The 17,695-nt window shown below is 41.6% G+C and overlaps 1 protein-coding gene across 2 annotated transcripts in view; it reads left to right on the top strand.

Annotated features, from left to right (window-relative positions):
• The window catches only part of mAChR-B (muscarinic acetylcholine receptor), a 210,965-nt gene that overhangs the window by 46,122 nt on the left and 147,148 nt on the right, over window positions 1–17,695 (top strand). For both annotated transcript variants that reach the window (XM_019059487.2, XM_019059486.2), the window contains exon 2: window positions 1,622–1,762. The gene's annotated coding sequence lies outside the window, so the exon portion shown is untranslated. The remainder of the gene's footprint in view (window positions 1–1,621; window positions 1,763–17,695) is intronic.

Here is a 17,695-nt window from a genome sequence, read left to right as displayed (position 1 = left end):
TTTTCCATAGGTTGAAACGAAAGATCGATCGATATATCGCAAAGCATACCACGCTTCTGATTCAGTCGCGTTTTGAGCCTCGGATTTAGACGCGTCGCGTCTGGAAAGGACGCACAAGGACAAGAGGAGGAAAGATGACGAGGAATGGAGGGATGGAGGGATAGAGGGTTGGAGGGATGGAGGGGGTATCGACGGAGCTGTCACCGTGCAGCGCAATCCACGCAAAGGCGCGCAAATAAAGAGTCTGACAGTATGACCACCGTCAAATCCTTAAAGAGCCGACTGATATATTTTTTGAAGGCTCAAATTTTACTTCCCATCAATTTTTCCTCTCATCTCTCCCCCACTCTCCTTTCTTAAAGGGGTGCAAAAACTTCTCGACCACACGACCTTGCAGACCATGATGGTCGCGTGTGAAAATGGGAAGGCCCCAAAAATGGTGTTTTTAACTGAGAAAGGTGGCAAAATCGCTGTTTTAATTTTCTAGCAAAACTGCGATTAAAATCTACGTGTTTTTTGTGATTTCGTGCGGTGAAAAGCACGCGTTTTTCACAAAATCGGGGAGATTGATAAGTGAAGAGCTAGAAAAAAGGCATATTTTTGAAATTTCTGAGGGAGGTGATGGGGGTTTTTAAATGAGAAGACTAATTTAATTGCCTTCAGTCTTTGAAGGGAACCACATCTTTATGAAATTAAACTGATTGAATCTTTACAAATGACTGAATTGATCTTTACAAATTATAATTATAATCTATATTCAACTGGACGTGATTCCCTTGATTCAGAAAAAACTGGCTTCTCTTCTTATTAAACATAGTCCAATTTAAATTGAAATAAAATTCACCGAACTCCATGGCACGAAAAAAATTCTATAATGAAAATTATTTAAGTAATAATATTAGAAGGATCATACTTTCAACCGTGCTGGTATTGGACGTGAGAATTCTATAAAATTCCATTTGACATCAGTGCTTCCTTTCGCAGAATTGAGACATTGTTGTTTTTCTCTAGTGAAAGAGGGAGAACGAAGGTGCAACTAAGCAACTTGTCACCAAGTAAAACTTCTTTTCGAGGAACATTCGATTCCACGTGTAATCTTTTGACCGATTACTCACAGTCGGGAAATTTCTGAGAATTTACTGTATTTCCTCCGACTTCATTCTTCGCTTTTCTCCTAAGACCGTCACCATCAAAACTCAGGGGGCTCCACAATGGAAACATTTTAAAGCAGAGAGAATGCATATACACGATTTTATCAAACTTCAGGAAACTTCTTACCTCAGGGAGATCGTTTTGATATACCTACGCAATGCATGCACATGCCTTGTTCACACAAAGAGGAAGCATTTGTAACATAATTTATATCTCTGTTGTGATATCTATGTGAAGAAGATGGAGATGTAAAAATCTTACATCTTCATCTTCATCTTAAACATGTCTAGAATAGGATTATATTCTATGATCTTCGAAAAACATGTTATTTTAAAGGAAAAAAGATCGTGTGAATATTATTGTATTCATAATTGCTCCTGATGTGCACGAAAGTGCCACGTTTTCATAGTCTAAAATATGCTCCCATTCCTCATTACTAAGTTTAAGGTTTTCATATCAATTGTTTCAGAATTTTGTAATTACGATACCTAAACGCTCGCTGCTCTCGGTGTTTCGGAATGAGATCCCGCTGGCTGACAACGAAGACCCGCGCGGTGGTTTTGCGATAATTGATTATATCCGTAGCGACTTCAAATCAATAAACATTGAGGTAAGTCACAAATATACGTTGTTTAAAAACGATAAAAAGATGCGTCCTCGTTGGTAAATGAATCAGTGAGAACGAAAACACACCAACTCGGAAAAATGAAAATAGTCAAAACACACACAAAACTGCACAGTAGATGAAGAAATTAGTCTAAGAGAAAGATTTTTGGTGACATTTTAAAGGTCCAAGTTGGAACAGAGGCGCTAACTTCAATAACCGTTATAATAATTGACCGTCTTTAATGAAAGTTGCGCATTGTCGAGTTACCGAGTTGGTGTGTTTTCGATCTCACTGATTTAAATCACGTATGGACTGCATACAATTATTTCTCTTTTCGGCTTTAAGAATCTCCGATAAGGAGCCTTATAATGGGTCAGTTGCGCTGGTCCCATAAGCGTGTTATAAGAATAAATGATTGATTTTTGTCAATTAGCGAAAAATATTAAGACCTGGCCAACAGCAGCTTTCTACGTTCAATATTAACCGAGATATCGCGCTTTGAAAAATTCGGTTTATGACGTCATCCACCGCGGTAATGACACCTTTGGTTTCTTCCACCTTGCTTTCATTTGAGTCATTTCAAGATGAGTAACCAGTGCAGTGGCGTGGCGTGAATTACGATATCGTCACCTTCCAGGCAAAGTATCACAAGCGCCATGCGACGTTTAAAAATTTCCGCCGCCATTATATTTTTTTTACAGAGAAATTGTTCAACGAAGCTGTCCGAAAATTTCACTGAATTTTCTTTGTGCTGCCGATAAAATTTAGTGAAATTTCCAAACAGATTCAACCAACAATTTCTCAGTAAAGAAATAAAATGGCGGCGGACATTTTTAAACGTCGCATGGCGCTTGTGATACTTTGCCTGGAAGGTGACGATATATCGATTGTTATATCATTTAAGCCCATGGAAAAGGATCGATAAACAAGGTGTTCGCAGCGAACACCCAAAGAATCGATTCTTTACGATAGATGTAAATGACATAACAATCGATACATTACAATTCACGCCACGCCACTGAACCAGTGCAAATGTGTTCATCATCGGAATCCTGAGCAGCAGTGCTAAGTCACGCCTCGCGCCATCGCGCCTTCAATTTTGCAGATGCGACGCGGACATCCGTCGAGTACGAATAGTTGTATCTCTGCGCCGTCATCAACGCGCGTACTTTCCATCGGAGATACTTAGACACGTCAATAACTGAAGACCGAAACCACGTATCTCAATTTGCGACATTGCAGGTTTTCTTTATGTTTTATGTTTGCTTTGGAACGCTACTCAGCGTAATTACGTGTAAAATACCTTGGTTTATCTTCTCTATTAACAGAATAGTCTGTATTACCTTCCATGCTCTAAGTTGGCTTGTTTTTCTTCAAAAAAATAAAATTTTGAGATACCAGTATTGAGATACGTGGTTTCGTAAAGGCTATCAATTTAAATCCATGTCTGCTTTTGATTAACGATCTTACGTTACCGTAAATACCATAATACATCATTTTTGACTTGGTTCTTTCAGCTTGTTCAGTTTTTTAAAGACTTGCGATTTATTGAGTGGCGAGGCGTGAATAATCGATTATTGATATCTCTCCATTTGAAGCTGTGATGGAGAATTGATAATCAGGGTGTCTACTAAAACAGGCTGGTCAAAAATAAGTACTTTTACGGTACTTTTTCAGCACATTCTCAAGAAATTCAGTACCAACTCCAACAGAAAAATTCCGCACTTTTTCAGTACCTCCATTTGACGAATTTTCGAAATATTTCAAAAATTTGAAATCGGGACAAAAATTAAAAAAACTCCGGACCTTTAAGCGGAATTTCCGCACTTTTCCAGTACTTCCGGACCGCCCTTAAAAAAGCAGTGCTATTTCCGGACACTCCGGACTTGTAGACACCCTGATTATACTAAGGCGTTCGTCGCGGATACTCTGTCTATCGATCCTCTTCTGGAGGTTTAAATGGTACACCAATCGAAATATCTCAAAGCACACCGCGCCACCGGATTTCTAGGCAGACTTTTCGATGCTGCGCGGATCCTAAGCTTCCGATCGAGAAGCGAGCGACAGATTACGGGATTGAAAAGCAAATCGGGAAGCAATCACCGAAACTGAGTTGTTACTAAATCTTGATCTGGAGGGCATTCAAGAATGTTTACAATTCAAATGAGCGAATATTCAGATTGCCGCGCCGACGAAGCGGATTGTTTGATTAAAAAGCACGCGTTCTCCGAGCGTCCCCGTCGTTCGCTCAATTTAATTGATTCAACATCCACCACTCCACCGGCTGTCATCCCGAGTTTTAGTGTCTCAGTCTCACTATCGATAGCGCCAACTTCCATACTTCGCTTTTAATGGATATAACATTTTCCTCAAGCGGATATGTAAAATCCTCTCCGACGGCGTAGTCGCTCCACTCATAAACCAGCCAACTATTCTGCCGTGCTAAGGAACAACGCCGTATGAGCATTCGAGAGTTGCCGAATTTCCTTCGATAAATTGTTCATTTTTTAAGAAAGTTATGAATATTTTTTTCCAGAATCTTTAGATAACATTGTGATCTAAGTTAGGCTCTGAATCTGAAAATTTGGGAGGAAATTAGTCATGAATTTATCAGGAAATTCGCGTTTTATGAAAGGAAATTTGGCAACGCCTAAAGCTGATGTGACTTGGTTCCTTTCTGCTAAACGCGGTCCATTTCTGGCCCATTTAAGTAACAACCTATTTACCATTAGCTTCTCTATGCAGATACGCGCTTCCATGGATTTACTGCAAAATACGATTCATATGGATGCGAGCTCTTACTTAAAAACTAATACAGTGTACGTCTTATAATTTCTACCGAACGAAATCGGATTACTATAAGATGCATGTTCAAAATCAGATCCTGAATAATAAATAATCCGCTCAGTCACATTGAATTGTTCCGCGAAATTGACCATTTGGTCAAATAATGGACTACACTGGAAAGAAGAGTTTTCATTTCAAAATCTCACTCTCCACTGGCTATGTAAACATGCCGCCCGATTTCCGGGTTCAATGACCGAGGCTTCAGCTTATAAACTTGGAATTGACGGCCTCTGAAACTCTGGGCTCTGAATAGACGACCTCCTGTGATCGATGATTTTGTCATTGATAACGCCATCAAGCTAAACTGACGTCATTAAACTCATATATAACTCGATTAAGGTTTTTAAAAAAAACGGCATCACAAATTTGACCCGAAGATACTTAAGTAACGAGATGACACAATTGTGATAGGTCCAAAATAATCTGATTTAATTTCCCCTCAGATTAGTGTGGACCCAGTACCACTCTAACATTGACTGATTATTGAAACGAGTTGACAAAGCGATAGGCAAAGAAGACATAGGGAGTATGGAACGATCCTTTTTGTTGAAACTGAGTGGTTCTTACAGACTAGGGCGAAAAATGATGGACTAACTATAAGGATCTCCTGTCGGCTCACGTTAGTTAGTCTATTACCTACCTCCTTTGTCCATTCCAACCACCCGCTTTCACTAATAGGATCCCTCCATATCCCTTCTGTCTTCTTTGTCTATCGCTTTGTCTATCAATTTAATAATCGGTTGGCAGCAAGCTGATTGTTGAAACTCATAGACAAATCTATAGACAAAGAGGACATAATCAGTAAAGAGCGATCCTATTGGTTGTAATGAGTGGTCCTCAAAGACATAAGGGAAAAATGATGAACTGACTAAAGGGTATCTTGTGAGTTGCCGTTAGTTAGTCTATTACCTACTTCCATTGTCCATTGAAACAACCCGCTTCCATCAATACGATCCCTTCTTATCTCTTTTGTCATTTGTCGACAGATTAGTCTATCAATTTAAACAATCGGCAGTGCCACTCTTACATTGACTGATTGTTGGAATCGATAGACAAAGCGATAGACACATAAGACATAGGGAGTATAGAAGGATCCTATTGGTTGAAACTGGTGGTTCTTACAGACTAAGGGGGAAAATGATGGACTAACTAACTAAGGGGTATCCTGTCGGTTCCCATTAGTTAGTCTATACCTACCTTCCTTGTCCACTGCAACCACCCGCTTACACCAATAGGATCCCTCCATATCCCTTTTATCTTCTTTGTATATAGCTTTGTCAATCAATTTAAATAATCGGTCGGCAGCGTGCTGATTGTTGAAACTGATAGACAAAGAGAACATAATGAGTATAGAGCGATCCTACTGGTTGTAATGAGTGAACAGGGAGAAAATGATGGAATGACTGAAGGGTATCTCTTGGTGAGTTGCCGTTCCCTGGTAAAAATTGGCAGTAGAATATGTGTTCCAAATTACCATAGAACTTACAGCCGGCTGTAAGATTTCCAATAGCTTCTATAGCCGGCATCACAATTTCTTATAACCTCTTATAGCCGATGGCGATTAAGCAACAGCCTGGCGATAAAGTGAATGCTAATCATTACTAATTACGGATGCTAGGACTTAGTGAGTTATTGGACTACCGCTCTCTTTTTGGGCCGCAGTATCTTGATTCATTTTGCGAGGAAAGCTCCGTACTTTTGATGGATGCCTGCCATTCCTAATATGTTAGAGCACCTTCAATTTCGTATGATACTGTGCAATACCTCTGGTGTGAAATAGTTGCTTCAAGCGCCGCGGTACGCTGCGGCGCGGCGGGCGGGTAGCCAGCGCTGAACGCGCATTGGCGCCTACAAACCTAACAGGGATACTTCACGCATTGCGCAATGCGTGAAGTATCCCTGTTAGGTTTGTAGGCGCCAGTACGCCGCCGCTCCGCTTTGTGTTAGGCTCTAATATTTAATCTCGCGGAGTCAGCGTTTTTCAACTCATGACTTTGAAATGTTTGCACACTCTGTATGGATTATTCTCATTTTAATTGATGAAAAAAAATATGTAGTAAAGGAAAATATAATGTGCGTTTTGTAAATATTAAGGTGATTCCGTACAAACTTAAGGATTTACAAAGCACAAGAATTCCTACACAATTTCTTATAGCCTTTTATAGCCAATGGCGAAAAAGCAACAGCCAGGCGAAAAAGTGTAAAGCCCGGCGATAGGAACTATAGCCCGGCTATATAATTTTTTATCGCTTCGTGTAGCCCGGCCGTATGATTTTTTCCACTTTCTACAGCCAGCTATATGATTTTCTATCGCCCTCTTCAGTCGGCTATAAGAACTCCCACACTGGAAAATAAAACTCTGGCCGTGGAGCCGCAATTTACGGGCTATATAGACATACGTCCGTTCCGGCTCAAAGGCTGAAAATTCGGCTGCTGGAGGCGTAGCTTCGATCGCTCCGGTTCAGAGGCCGAAGCAACGCTCCAGCAGCCGGATTTTCGGCCTTTGAGCCGGAACGGACGGTATGTCAATATGCCGTAATTGCGGCTCCACAGCCGAGTTTTTCTTCAGTGTATGGATTTGAAACGCAGCTCCTATCGCAATTTTTACCAGGGTTATTCAGTCTATTAACTACCTCTATTGACCATTGCAACCACCCACTTCCACCAATAGGACCCCTCCATATCCCATTTGTCCTCTTTGTCTACAGCTTTGCCTATCAATTTCAATAATCGGGCCGGAGGTTGTAAAGGCCTAATTTTTGTGCGAGTCGGGAATTTGCGTGGCGCGGCAACCGCGGGCGGGAGCTTGTCCACCGGGCCGTCAGCGCGGACGTTGACGAGCGGCCTGGCGGTCGTTCGTTAGCCCCGTATTGTACATTCTTGACGCTGCGTTCACGCTATTTACATTCAGATTATGCGATTCCCACCCGGGGTTGGCCATTCCGACCGTCCCCCCGCGGATCGTGGCGGGGGCCGAGCCGAGTTCCGCGGGAGAAGCGGCAGCGCGCCCTCATCGTTACGTTCGCCACCCGCACCCTCTTAAACAGGCCGGCACACCGCGTCGCTCCTCTGTTTGTTTGTGAGTTAAAGGCCGTCACTTAGACACCGCGATCTTCACCCTAAACACGGCGTTTCAGGGTCGCCCCGTAAATCCCTTCTTTCCGAGTTTTGTGCTCTCCGAGGGATGTTCGTGCCGGATCTGATAACGCCGCTGGTCCCTCGCCCGCAGGCAACCGATGCTTTTACCGTTGACGAGACCCGCCTCCTAATCTGCCTCGTTATCTGGGCTTTTACGCCCGGAACAGATCTCTCCTACCTGGGAATTTTTTCTCTTGCCTACCGGAATGAATGAGTTCCCGTCTTTTGGCCTAAATGCCTGGATCAAACGGTTTTTATCGCCTTTTTCAGAAATCTCGGAGAAATATATTTGGATTGCATTTTGCAAAATGGAATCAAGAGCATTCCAGTGTCGGTAAGATTGTGCAACTTGGTTCATCTTGCAAATATAAACTGATAATTTAAAGAGTATTCATCTTTGCTGTCAATAAACTATAAATTCATAACGAAAATTACCTTCGTAAATTCAATTTTTTGCGTGATTTCAGTAATTGTATGGCAAAGAATGTCAATTGCACAATTCTGGCAACGTTTGAAAGCTCTTGGTTCCTTTTTGCAAAATGCAATCCATTCGTCCTCTATAATGGAGGGTATGGATTCAATCGGTGTGAATCGATTGAAAAATAACCTGAGCCGATCGACTTGATTCAATCGACAACGATTCGATCGGCAACCGTGAATCGACCGAAAAATCGGTTTATTGACCGACAAACTCGTGAATTGATCGACAAAACCGTGAATAGATCGACAAATACGTGAATCGATCGACAAATTCGTGAATCGATCGAAGCACGTCGATCGATTCACTTTTAATTTTTCGATCGCTTTAAGTCGATTGAGTCGAAACCAGTCTTTTTTAATCATTTGTCGATCGAATCGGTGTAATATCGATTCACGTTTTTATTTTCCGATCGATACATGTCGATTAAATCCATACCCTCCCTCGACGCTCCTACAGGGTGGAATTTTGTCTATTTCTTTCCAGGAAAAAATGAAGGTCCTTGTTTGTAAAATGATGAAAATCTGGTTCTGTTACTGAAAGTTACTGTGGGACGTTAAGGAGTGTAATCGTAGAAAAACCGTACACTTCATTGTTATTATCCTAATTTGAATTAAATGTGGCTCTCTCAAAATTAATAGCGTGTCCACACGCACTAAAGCTAAACTCACACTTTCGTTATAATTTCACTTATAAATGACGAGATATTAAAGAAAGATTTATTATTTTATAAACTTTTTTTTAAATTTAACTCCTTCATTTTAAATCCGTTATAATCCAAAGTTTTCAAAAAAATATTGAACTAATTATAATAATCTGGTAATAAAGATCAAACCAAAGGAGCCAACAAGTAGCATTTAAATTTTAAAGTTAAGACACTCACATGTCAAATCTTTCAACTCGCACGCATTTCGTCCGTAATTTTTAACTTTTAGCGTGTTTTAACTTTCTTGAAATTTTGACAAAGTTCGTGTGCAAAGTTTCCTGATATTTTTATTTATATAACTTGTCTCATTTAATATCCATTTGGGTGGCTTTCGATAATTTGTTAACGATTTTCCGTTAGCGGTTAAAAACGCATTGTTTGCGCCACTGACTATCCGTAGCCTGTCATTTCTGGCATTCTAGCCTTTCATTGGAAAGTCATCAATTAGGATGAACATTATGGAGCGTGCACTTATCACATCACCCTTGCCTCTCTTTGCATGTGTACCACCGCAGTGTCGACAACCACCCAGAAAATACTGTTCCTTCATACCATGATCGCTGAAACAACACTGCGCAATGGAGAAAATTAGAAAAATATTTGAAATTTGAGAATGTTCCGTAAACGCGAGAACCTCATGGGAAGGAGGCATATAAATATTCCGAATGTGTTATTCGCTTCACCTAGAGTAGATAAGTTCATTAGATCCGCCCATTTTGTCGCCCCTCTGACCCACAGTGGATCGAGTCAGTAGAAGAGGTCGGACAAAATTTGGAAACTGTAAAAGCTTATAACTCCGTTTATACAAAATTTGAGGTTCTTAACGTAGTTCCATCGGTTTTCTCGTGAGATTTTTCTGTAGAAGCGCCCATTAAACTATAAAATGTGACGAAATTAAACATCAAAATTTGCAGTTTTAGTCAAAAATCGTATTTCCGACTTCTCTGATTGACTCGATCCACTGATCGACGTTAGGGCGTAACTCAATTTCCAGGTAAGCCCCGTTTTACGTATGAATCATGCTTTCTGGAGCCCTTACGAAAATCGAGACACATACGTCTTTACGTCAGAGTGGCAGCGACTTGAGGGTTGCCTTATACTTGTTTTAGTTTAAGCATTCATTAATCCGAGGCAGCCAACAATAACGTAATCCATATTGACGGTGTAAGTTGGCAATCCACATAACTCGTTTGCGGTGTCTGAAAATCTCCGCCTCTATGTTATTTGTTAAAAGAGAACGAATTGACATCATTCCTTGAAGTTTATGCAGAATTTTCTTCGCACAGAGAGGGAAAATCACGGAAGTTTTGAAGAATTACCGTTGAGTAGTTTTCCGTTTAAAAAATAACGTATGATAGGAAGTCTGCGACGTCACAAACCGAGTTATGTGATTGTCAACTTACACCGTCGATATTCTGTTTACTGGCCTTGTATCACCAGTTTAAGCTATGGTGATAATGTAACACAACAATATGACACAAATTGGGTCAACATCCGACAATAACTTAATGACGGCAGAGATAACTTCCCCATTCAACATTTATCTATCATCGGTCATTGGTTCACCCGTCAGCTGGAAAATAATGGGTTACTAAACCGTGCGTCTTTTATGTAATATTCTGAAAGTACCAGGTGAGTATAATATCTGGTGCTTCATTCAGACTACCGTCCTGCGTACTTTTAGAGCCAACATCCCGCTTTTAAAATGTCCGCAGATTCAAAGGACTTTCAAACGCGCCTGAATGACGGGAAAATGATTGAAGTACCCTGGTAAAAATTGGCAGTAGAATCTGTGTTCCAAAATACCATAGACCTACAACCGGCTGTAAGATTTCCAATACCTTCTATAGCCGGCTACACAATTTCTTACAGCCTTTTATAGCCGATGGCGATCAAGCAATAGTCAGGCGATAAAGTGTATACTAAATGTTACTAATTACGGATGCTAGGACTTGGTGAGTTTTTGGACTACCGCTCTCTTTTTGGGCCGTAGTACCTTGATTTATTTTGCGAGGAAAACTCCGTACTTTTGATGGATGCCTGCCATTCCTAATATGTTAGCGCGACTTCAATTTCGTATGATACTGTGCAATACGTCTGGTGTGAAATAGTTGCTTCAAGCGCCGTGGCACGCTGCGGCGCGGCGGGCGACCGGCTAGCGCGAACCGCGCAATAGCGCCTACAAACCTAACAGGGATACTTCACGCATTGCGCAATGCGTGAAGTATCCCTGTTGGGTTTGTAGGCGCCAGTGCGTCGCCGCTCCGCTTTGTGTTAGGCTCTAATATTTAATTTGGCGGAGTCAGCGTTTTTCAACTCATGATTTTGAAATGTTTGCACACTCTGTATGGATTATTTTCATTTTAATTGATTAAATAAAATATGTATTAAAGGAAAATATAATGTGTAATTTGTAAATATTAAGGTGGTTCCGTATCAAACTTAATGATTTCCAAAGCACACGAATTTCTACACAATTTCTTATAGCCTTTTGTAGCCAATGGCGATAAAGTGTAAAGCCCGGCGATAGGAACTGTAGCCCAACTGTATACTTTTTTATAGCTTCGTAAAGCCCGGCTATATGATTTGCTCCGCTTTCTACAGCCAACTATATGATTTTCAACAGCCTCCTTTAGTCGGGTATAAGAATCTTTATAATATTTTGAAACGCAGCTCCTATCACCAATTTTTACCAGGGTAATGTACTTCGGCAGTCAAATCGCTGTCTCCTTTCATTTTCCACTGATTTTTGTTAAAATAAAACGTATATTTCAATTTGGAATTGTTGCTTGTTAACTATAGATACCATAAATGAGATTCGGCTCTTTGATTTTGAAGGTATAACTTAACTACACTAAACTATAATACTAAACTATAACCACACTGCTACTACTACCATTACTTATGTTTTATTAAACTATATATAGTTTCGAATTTCCTAATGTTTTCATATACAAGGATTAGAGAGAAATTTGGCGGGAATCGCGGAAACCCGTGCTCGCTTCTGATTGGTGCCGGACAACATCATTCGGTTCGGAACCGGGACGTTTTTGTCGTTGAAATGTTGCGCTTTTTGAACTGCGCACTTCTCGGTTTCTGAGTTATTTTTTCGCGTTTTTAATGTGCGCATCGTGCTCTTTACGCGTCATTTATCTTCGGATAGGTTCATTTGCAAGTCAAAATTCGTTCATGATTTAGTGACCTATGCCATGAATCGATTAGAGTCCCTTTGTACTGAGATGAAAGACAACGCGAATCCATTTCTGATTGGTTCCCTATTTTAGGCCTCCGCAGTGTCACAAACGGGAATAAATATTACACTTTCACCAATTGCAAAAGATTATAAACCGGAATGGACTGGGGTATTGGGGGTACGGCAAGGAACAAATAGAATGAGAGAGGGAACGGAGACAGGAATTCAGGAATGGGTTGATTAAAGATTACAAAAAACGTCCGATTTGTATATAATCTTGCTTCCCGTTTGTGACATCCATGAGCCGCGTTGTTTTAACTTCCTCTATACGGGGACTCTAGAGTCGATTTGACTGAGAGCACCATGCAAAACACGGAAACCTGGCTACCTCTCCGTGTGAGTCAACGTAAATCAATATAGACTTGACAGCGCGGACTGAGTAGTGGACTCTGTCCCAAAGGAAGTGGGGACAGCGGAAAAATGTGGGTCCCCATGCAGCTCCGGTGGACGCAGTGGACAAGAAATCAGGGCATTTTTAGTGCTGTAGTCGGGAAGTTCAACTGATACTCATCACTTACCTATATCGATCACTTTGGGCAGCTTGAAGGAAGAGTCCGTGCCGGCTAGAAACGGTGATAAGAGATATATGAGCGGTGAGAATGATAGGAGTAACAGTTGTAATTAATATGGATGGCTATAGAAGAAAATATTACACTGTTAAACATTTTGGAGTAAAATTCTCCGCCGAGGTCTATACAGCGCCCAAAACCCCCGGGTGATATGAATGCGGAGCGGAATAAATTCTCGCCTTTACGGATGAGAGACTCCATACTACCACGGAGTGGTATCTACTCTTTTTGCGGAGTGGTATACGCTTCCGTGGTGCTAATTTCACTTCGAATTCAAATCACTCAGGGTTTCTAGACGCTGTTTAGACACCAGCATCGAATTTTACTCCTCGCTTTGATGTGTATTCCTCTAAGCTATGCCACAAGTAGCTACAAATAGCATCTTATTTTTATGATATAGTTTAACCTACTTGTTTGCTCCTTAAGGTATTTTTCATATTTCCACAACAAACAAACTTCAAAAATCAGTATTGATCTTTCGACATCGGGCAGTTTTGAAAAAATTATTAATATGAACATTACTAACATTTATGACGGTGAAATAAGATACCTAGGGATGATGCGGACCAAATTAGACGACGGACTATAGACCAAGAAGACGCGGAAATCGTTCGAGACTCCATCAACTAGACACTGAGTCGCAGTCGCTTTCATTCGCCCTCGGAAAGATCCCCTATGCTAAATGCAATCCTTACGTATACCGTCTAGTGTGCTGGTTACACGCTCAAATTTCCATGCATCGATTTCCGATCAAATGGTGACTGGTGCGCACCATCTACCATCAAATTTCTGCGGCCTGCAACAATTTTATGGTAGATGATGGAGCTGTGGGGCTCATCCTTCAACTGATTTCCACACAACAGTGCTTATTTCATGCTTATTTCAATCAACACGCTGCTGTAATTAATTTTACTCATCAATCTAGATAACTCTCGACCGCCATCTTAGTCATCATTTTAATCGAAATTTTACGGAAATTTGAGCGTGTAACCAGGCCATAAGGGCGGACAGGTCAATTCACAAAATTGCAGAAAGAATCGATAATTCTCTGTACCTTCTAAAAACAAACGCTCGCCTGTTAGAATTTTATAGTTTGCCATTTGCGTTGGTGAATTTGCCGTGAATGACGTCTTGTGCTGTGTTTTTTGAAGGGCGATGTCTTCTCGAACCTTAATATAAAGTCTAAAATACTGTTCCCATTTCGCAACCGATTTCAATGCATCGATCGGTATCCACGGTCAATTGGAAACAGTACTTTTGACTTTTTCTTAGGACCTTGGAAAGTGATTTTGGCACGAACATTCCTCCATGATTAATGTAAACTAGAATTCTGATTTTTTAAATATTTAAAATTTTGAAATACATCGACAGTACCCAGAATGAATTGCACAAAAGCTGAAGATCCAACCTAACATTGGACCAAGAAATTTCGTGTTTCTTCAAAGTTGATTATTTGTTGCTGATCTATAATTCAAAATAATCAAAATACGATTCTGTTACCAGCCCAACTGACCCGTTTCGTTCCGTTTGCTCTCGCTCGATCGTGAGTCCAACCGTAAACTGCGATCCGTTCTGAGCGCCATGCGATACGGCACTCGATTTGTTTTCCCTCAGAGCGGAGCAATCCCACGACGCAACGACTGGAGGAAAATTTGAAATTAGCCCGGAACATTTGGCGGGTGAGAGGGCAGAGACATTTTGATAGATTAGGAAATGATCAGTGGGTCGTGTGGAGCGTCCTTGGAGAGGGGTGGGGGTGGGAGGAGGGCGAAGAGTTGGAGCTGCGGCGTGATGTGCGAACTGGAAACCTCATCACCGGTGCAGCCATAATCAAATCGCGGCATTTCGCTCCAGGATCTTCATCGTTGCCACGTGGTGCTAAAAAATCAGAGCGAACGCGTGTGAAATATCCGCATTTTACGGGGCGACCTGGTGACCTTGAGGATCTTGTTATCAAATTTGCGCCTGGGGTTGCCACGGTGCCCCGCGAAACAGCGGCCGGGATTGGAGCTTCATTCTGCGGGAAGTTGGGCGTGATTTCTGGTCTAGATCGGACAACCCCTCTGCCCGCGGCCCGGAAACAAATTTCCAATAACCATTTCCAACCGCACCGGTCGACGCCGTGTCTTCCGCCGAGATAAGTGGCTTATTATTGGAATTTATTTCACAAACGGAGCTGCCTCTGTGCGAAATTCCTCTCTCTTCCTGTGCTTCCCTCGCACCTCTGGGACAGGCGTTTTTCTTTTCAGCGAGTTTGCTCGAACACAAAACTGGTGATAAACAATGCCTTTATGTAGAGCATTGCACTCGGAAGTTGAGTCATGGTTTACTCCTACCCCTCCGTCGAAATGGGAGTTGGAAGTGACGGTCGAGAAATAATATTTGCAAATTTAATTTAAATGCGTAATATCTTGGGCCCCAGACTCGTTTTTGAAGAAATGACGGGAGGAATGTAGGTTTATACGATCAGTATACGAGGCACACGTTGTTGTGAGCTTCGTTAAACTTTTGTAACCACTAAAAATGCCTTCAATTCCGCGCGATACTTCACCGCTTCATAGGCGTAGCTAGGTCATTTTGCCAGGGGGAGTCTGGGGGGTATGGAATATCCCCCAGCTCAACGGGGGGTCCGGGGGGCCTCACCCGGAAAATTTTCGAAATTTCAACTCTATTTGAGTGCATTTCGAGGCACTTGTGGCGCTAATCTCCCTTCAATTTCTGCCTAAAAATCACCCAGTTTTATCAATTTTTAGGTTAAAATACTTTGAAATTGTTGCATTCAACAGGTTATACTATTTACAGGCATATGTTAGGCATGGTTGACTAACATACTGAATACATACTAACATAATACTTGTTTACTAATTGCCGAAATATTTACTTTCTATTTGTGACGCATGAAAAATGTGAAAATTGAAAGGTAAAGAAGAAATAGAAAACTCAGTTTGTAATGCTTCTTTTGATGGTATCAGCTTGCTGCGTGCATTAAAATGAGTAAATTAACAATGTGTTGCGTTCAGTTAGGTCACGCAACTAAACTAACCTCCCGGAAAAGCGGGAGGTATCGCCAGATTTGAAGGCGTTTTAAGCGTTCGGTTGGGTCACGCAACTAAAGTAACCTCCCGGGAAAGCGGGAGGTATCGCCAGATTTGAAGGCGTTCCAAGCGTTCGGTTAGAGACGTCGCGTCCCTTGGAGAACCATTTTTTATTTGTGATATTCAGCCGAAATATGCCGTCAGTGACATATTATTGATGTACATGTACATGACATGCAGATATGACAGGATCTATGTAAGAGGACCTCGTCTTTCAAAAATTCAAAATTGAGTTATTATGGTACCTTTGCATTGATGAAGGAAATCTGGATATTTTGACGGAGAAAGTTCAATATGTATATGGGAGATGAGACTTCTTGAAGTTCTGAGTCGACTTTTTTAAGTTTTAAGTTACATTTTTAGGTTTAAGTCTTACAATTAGGTTAGAGTTTTCCGTTAAATGTAGGTCAGAAATTCTGACATGCATACAGAAAAGCGTTGAATAAGAAGACCAGCTGGTGGAACTAGCAGGTGATAAGAAAATTAAACCAAAACCAAGCGTAGCTTGTTCCCACGGATTCTAGAGAGCATTTCCCGCTGAAAACTAAAAATTGCCAATTTCGACATTTTCCTCTGAATTCGTTTCTCCCAGGCATTTTGCCCCTAGAGGAAAAAGTCTCTTTCCACAGATCCTGTCGCAAATGAAGACTTTTTCGGTAAAACCAATTATTTCTGTCCGAATCACCGGTCACTCTGCATGCACATAGGCAAAATTTAGTCCAAAAGTCCCAACCTTAAAAAACCGGTCTCTTTGGACCAACTTCGACAATTTCGTTTTCCCCTAAATTTGTCTTCCTTTCTCTTTCACGTCATGATGTTTCCCTCAGAAGGACTCCCTCCTAAATGGGAACCCACATGGACACAGGATTCCCTCCCTCTGGTTAGATGAGAGGGGCGTGTCTACATCCGGTTCGAGGAATTAAATACCCGCTTTTGAGAGCCGATAAATGAAGGACCTTTAACCAGGGATCATTGCCGCGGGCACAAAGGCCATTGCATGGAGTCCGTTCTTCGTGGCGTCGATGCTATAAACGATGCTGAGGGAGGAAGTACGGTCGCGAACAAAGCTGTGCAAATGTTCAGTGGCGGCGGTGGTAGGTGGTGGTGGTGTGGTGGTGTGGTGGAGCAATGGCGAGGGGGTAGGTTTTGTTTGAGTTTGATCCGGTGTGACTTGCCCGGCACAGACGCAACTGTTCCGATGAAAGAGGATCCTATACGGTCCCCGAATTGTCACCCACTAGCACCGCCACCACCAATCGCAATCGGCGTTGTCGATTGCCGATGGTGATAACAATTTAAGGCGAATTTTTCACGACTGGATTCGGTTAATTTGTTGGATAGATGACTAGTGAATCACCGCTAGAAGTCGGACCAACCAGAATCAAGTACAGTGAAAGCTCGCGAAGTCGAACTTAAGCGACAAAAGCGCGCGACTTAAGCGTGAAAATTCGACTTAAGCGGCAATTCGTCTTAACCGATTCTCCACTTAACTTATAGAAGTGTCTAAGGACCGAAAAAAATCGACATAATTGGCATTTTGCCTTAACCATAGTTCGAAATGGAGAGCTTTTAATGTATCTAATTTTCTACCAAATCCTGAGGAAAACCAGCCAAGTCAAAGATTAGGAAAAAAAAAGCGCGCTAATTGACCACTAAACCAGGACTCAATATACGATGTGATGATGCCACAAACCGAATTTTTCAAAGCGCGATATCCCGGTTAATATTGGACGTAGAAAGTTGCTGTTCGGACAGCTTTCGTTAATTTTCGCTAATCTGCAAGAATCAAGCATGAAAACACGAGCCTGTGACCAGCGCAACTGACCCATTCATGTTTCTTTTTTCGATTG

This window comes from Bemisia tabaci, chromosome 4 (assembly GCF_918797505.1).
Source record: "Bemisia tabaci chromosome 4, PGI_BMITA_v3".
Taxonomy (NCBI): Eukaryota; Metazoa; Arthropoda; class Insecta; order Hemiptera; family Aleyrodidae; genus Bemisia; species Bemisia tabaci.
Note: the sequence above shows the minus strand (reverse complement) of the source record. Positions and strands in the feature narration are given on the sequence as shown.